General features: G+C 46.7%; 1 protein-coding gene across 1 annotated transcript in view; it reads right to left on the minus strand.

Moving 5' to 3' along the window:
• KBTBD11 (kelch repeat and BTB domain containing 11) overlaps positions 1-574 on the minus strand; it is an 83,709-nt gene extending 83,135 nt beyond the window's left edge. Inside the window, exon 1 of the mRNA XM_089679522.1 lies at positions 134-574. The gene's annotated coding sequence lies outside the window, so the exon portion shown is untranslated. The remainder of the gene's footprint in view (positions 1-133) is intronic.
• Between the last annotated feature and the right edge of the window lie 5,426 nt (positions 575-6,000).

Genomic DNA, 6,000 nt, shown 5'->3' on the forward strand with positions numbered 1-6,000 from the left:
AACAAATGGGTGCACTAATTGGATGTGCTATCAATAGCACTGCACTCCATGATAAGCCCTGCTCACCACTATGGCATGATGATGATGATAATGATGATGAAGATGAGCTCTGCTGTCATTTAGGTTTCCTCACCTTACTGTGCAGGCTTCACTGTCATTGTCATCTGGAGGGACAGCACTGGAGCCCAGGACTGCTCATCCTTCTGCTGGGACTGTACTGTTTGGGAGGATCAGATGACAATCCTAGAGATGTGCTGGATTCATGCCTTGTTCAGGGCAGATCCGTCTTGTGGGTCCCCATTCCAGCAATGCTGCACCGAGTGCAAGGCTCCCCACCTCTGAGATGACAGCACCATCACATCGCCTGCTAGTCTTTTGTCTGGAAGCCCAGCACACTCCGATCTGGAGGATTACACACAGCAGTCACCATACACACTGTGCTGGGATGGGCTAGGATGGCATGCACACTCCCCACCACCACCACTACCACCTATTGTCTGCAGGTGCCTTCCAGGGATTGCAGGGGACTGCCAGCTCTCGTCCTCCCTTCTCACTGGGGCTGCAGGGAGAGCTGGTGAGGTCATAGGAGGGAGGTGGGGAGAAGAGAATGGACTGCTTGTCACGGCTCTGCCTCTTCTACTGCATGCTTCCCAACCCAGCTCAGCCACAGCCCAGGAGACCCTCTGTCATCACAAGTCACACTGCACACACTGCTACACACGTCACACTGCCATACACTGCACACAGTGCTACACACGTCACACTGCCATACACTGCACACAGTGCTACACACGTCACACTGCCATACATTGCACACAGTGCTACACACGTCACACTGCCATACACTGCACACAGTGCTACACACGTCACACTGCCATACACTGCACACAGTGCTACACACGTCACACTGCCATACACTGCACACAGTGCTACACACGTCACACTGTCATACACTGCACACATTGCTACACACATCACACTGCCATACACTGCACACATTGTTACACACGTCACACTGCCATGCACTGCACACATTGCTACATCGTACACACTGCCATACAGTGCACACATTGCTACATTGTACACACTGGCACACACTGACATGCACTGCACACATTGCTACATCGTACCCACTGCCATACACTGCACATACTTCCATACACTGCACACACTGCCATATGCTGCACACATTGCTACATCGTACACACTGCCATACACTGCAAATACTGCCATACACTGCACACATTGCTACATCGTACCCACTGCCATACACTGCACACACTGCCATACACTGCAAATACTGCCATACACTGCACACATTGCTACATCATAACCACTGCCATACACTGCACACACTGCCTTACACTGCACACATTGCTACATCGTACCCACTGCCATGCACTGCACACACTGCCATACACTGCACACATTGCTACATCGTACACACTGCCATACACTGCACACACTGCTACATCGTACCCACTGCCATACACTGGACAAACTGCCATACACTGCACACACTGCTACATCGTACCCACTGCCATACACTGCTACATCGTACCCACTGCCATACATGGCACACACTGCTACATGGTACCCATTGCCATACACTGCACACACTGCTACATTGTACCCACTGCCATACACTGCTACATCGTACCCACTGCCATACACTGCACACACTGTTACATGGTACCCACTGCCATACACTACACATACTGCCATACACTGCACACACTGCTACATCGTACCCAGTGCCATACACATCACACTGTCATTCAAGTCACATTGCCATACACATCACACTGCACAAATTGCCATACACATCACACTGCACACACTGCTAGATCAATACCCACTGCCATACACATCACACTGTCATACAAGTCACACTACCATACACATCACACTGCACACACTGTCATATGCATCACACTGCCATACAAGTCACACTGCACACACTGCTATATATTTCCCACTGCTATACACATCACACTGTCATACCGATTACACTGCACACACTGCCATACACAACACACTGCTGTACAATTCCCACTGCCATACACATCACACTACACACTGGCATACGCATCACACTGTGATACAAGGCACACTGCACACACTGCCATACACGCCAAACTGTCATACAAGTCACACTGCCATACACATCACACTGCACATACTGCTATATAATTCCCACTGCTAAACACATCACACTGTCATACTGATTACACTGCACACGCACTGCCATACACGTCACACTGCCATACACAACACACTACCATCCACACACGGACATACAGATCACATGGCACACACATGGCACACAGATCACACTGCATATACTGCCATACAGATCACACTGCACATACTGCCATACAGATCACACTGCCATACAGAACACATTGCACACACACTGTCATACAGATCACACTATCATACAGATCACATTGCACACACACACTGCCATACAGATCACACTGGCATACAGATCACACTGCACACACTGTCATACAGATCACACTGCACACGTCACACTAATTACACTGCACACACACTACCATACAGATCACACTCTCATACAGTTCACACTGCACACACTGTCATACAGATCACACTGCACACACTGTCATACAGATCACACTGCACACACTGTCATACAGATCACACTTCATACACTGTCATGCAGATTACATTGCCCACATTGTCACACACATCACACTGCGCACACTGTTATACAGAACACACTGTGCACACTGTCATACAGATCACACTGCACACACTGCTATACAATTCCCACTGCCATACAGATCACACTGCTATACAGATCACACTGCACGCACTGTCATACAGATCACACTGCACACACTGTCATACAGATCACACTTCACATACTGTCATACAGATTACATTGCACACATTGTCACACACATCTCACTGCGCACACTGTCATACAGAACACACTGCACACACTGTCATACAGATCACACTGCACACACTGCTATACAATTCCCACTGCCATACAGATCACACTGCACACACTGTCATACAGATCACACTGCACACACTGTCATACATATCACACTTCACACACTGTCATACAGATTACATTACACACATTGTCACACACATCACACTGTGCACACTGTCATACAGAACACACTGTGCACACTGTCATACAGATCACACTGCACACACTGCTATACAATTCCCACTGCCATACAGAGCACATTGCCATACAGATCACACTGCACACACTGCATACAAATCACACTGCATACACTGTCATACTGACCACACTGCAGACACAGCCATAGAGACCATACATTCATCAGTATCCAGCAGAAGAATCACCCTTATATTCAGGATGACCAGCAGAGTCTGCCCTTACTTCCATGAGTGGCCAGCAGAGTCCCCCCCTTACATACAGGAGTGCCCAATAGAGTAACCCCTTACATTCATGTGTGTCCAGCAGAAGAATTCCCCCTTCATCCGTGTGTGCCTGACAGAGATAAGTCTATGTGTGCCCAGAAGAGTGCCCCCTTACATCCATATGTGCACAACAGAGTGCCCCCTTACATCCAAGACTGCCAGGAAGCATCTTCCCTTTACATCCAAGAGTGCCCAGCAGAAGCCCCCCTATATTCAGGAGAAGACATGTGCATGGCAAAAAGATTTGTTTCATTTCATTTTTGTTTCATTTGTTAATTGAAGAATTTTGTTGTGTCATGTTTGTTACGTTGAACAGATTCGTTTGCAGCATTGCCCATACTGATGGGAACAATGGTCTCTTTGCCACAACTCTGGGTGGTGGTTGTGGAAGTCTGTGGATGGGGGGCTTATCAAAATCTGGAAGCTCCCTTTGACAAGCGGGCCTCCACATCCAAGCCCCCCCACCAAGTGAATGATTATGGGTTACATAGTACCCTACTCATTCACCAAAAAGAGTGTGAAAAGAAAATAAAAACACTAGAGAGTTGATTTGAAAACAAAATGTCCCCTGAAGTAAATTCACAGTCATTCACAACAAACACTGGCCACCAACCCACAACGAACACTCGCCACTGGGAGTTCCACATGCAACGCTTGCCTCCCAGTGGCGACTGACAACTCAGGTTCCCAATGCCAATGGTAAACAAAGGGGCGGTGGGTCACTTGTCATCGTTGACCTCTATGACTAATCCCCAGTGGGCCGGGTGAAACATGTCAGAGGGCTTGGCTTGAGGAGTGGTGTAAAGGTGAGGCCATCTCACACATGTTAACAACACAGACTGGACTGGAAGAGCGGCAGCTTTTCTATGTTTACTACACACTGCTGGATGGTAATATTTCATGTTAGCACTCCATTCCTGTGCACCAACAGGAAAATATATGTCTGCTTTGTTTGCTTAGAGCCTCACTACACGTATAAGCAGATCTCAGAGACTGAATTTAGTACAGCCAGGAGCAGTGCAAGACAGCCAGAAGTTGTACCACTACTACTACAACTACTAATTCTACTACTACTACAACTACTAATACTACTACAACTACTAAAACTACTACTAATACTACTACTACAACTAATACTACTACTACTACAACTACTAATACTACTACTAAAACTACTAATAGTACTAATACTACTTCAACTACTACTACTAAAACTACTAATAGTACTACTACTGCTACTACAACTACTACTACAACTACTAATACTACTAATACAATTACTTACTACAACTACTACTACTGCAACTACTAATACTACTACAACTACTACAACTACTACTACAACTACTAATACCACTACTACTACAACTACTACTAGCTAAGACAAAGTACATTGCAGTCTAAAGTTGCAATACAGCTTGCAACCTGTACAGAGCAGCCAGAAGTTTAGCAGTGCTCACATTCTACAGTTTTAGAGTTTGGGGTATCCCATCCCTATCCATGTTCATTGTTCCCCAATACAAACACCACAAATAAAACCCCTAAACTGATTATTGAGCCTGTGGAGGAATGCTGAAAATACAGTGTGTCTGGCTGCAGGAGCGGTAGGTTGGGAAATAGGCCCAATTTCCAGCAGATCCTTCGGAGGTAGTACTACACATACATACTGAAAGAGGAAGGAGTAGTAAGGGGATAAGCCAATCAGACGCTGGTGGCCAGGATACATTACTTACCTGCAGTAGAGAAAAAGGAGACCGCTGACCTGGCTATGCTATCTAGCAGGAGTGTCTGGGTCAGAAGACTGGCTGACTGTATGTAGGGATGAAGCCCGTGTTGGCTTTACCATGGCTTCAAAAGGAACTCTGTTCACAGTTCATAGTCCCGTGATTTTGCCATGCTCCATACTTTGTAATCATAATGCACTGCAAGGGTCTTTGAACTTACATAAGCTAGCTTAAAGGGTCAAAAATGGTGTCTTTATGTAGCACTACCCCATTAGGAGTCACAAATTATGGGTCCCAGTAAAGATCTGCATAGTCAGGCACCATGCATTTTCTTCTACACGTTGCACTCAGAGTCAGAAAACAGTCCTTGAGCTTGGTTTTGTGATATTATTAAGGGGTTGATAACTTGGCTAGGGTTGAGGGGTATATGGGATGCCCAAGGAAACTGCAAACTTGAGAACAAACTCAATGTGGATGTGGACAAAAAATTGTCTCTCCTTTAAGAGCATTCACGTCCTCCTGGTGTACATCTTCAGACCCCAGATAAATCTTTCTCTTTGCCCAGCTGTACTGAGGGTATTCCCTGGGCAAGGGGACCCAGAAACTGCCACTTAGCAAAACAGCCCAGATGAGAAGCTAGTTGGGTTTTCCACCTGACTGCCCTCTCCCCTTATCCGTGCTTGGGGGTGTAGGATTACTTACTCTGTCTCTCCTGTGAGCTTGTTGGGTTGGTGGCTGCCTTCAGACCTTATGGTGGGCTGGCTCCTTCTCTGTTCCACAGGCTGTCCTCTCTCTGGGGACGATGAGGCAGAGAGATCCTCCTTTCAGCTCCTGCCTGTAGGTA

The sequence above is a fragment of the Staurois parvus genome, unplaced genomic scaffold, assembly GCF_062004578.1.
Source record: "Staurois parvus isolate SC_StPar_1 unplaced genomic scaffold, SC_StPar_1.0 ptg000226l, whole genome shotgun sequence".
In the NCBI taxonomy this organism is placed as follows: Eukaryota; Metazoa; Chordata; class Amphibia; order Anura; family Ranidae; genus Staurois; species Staurois parvus.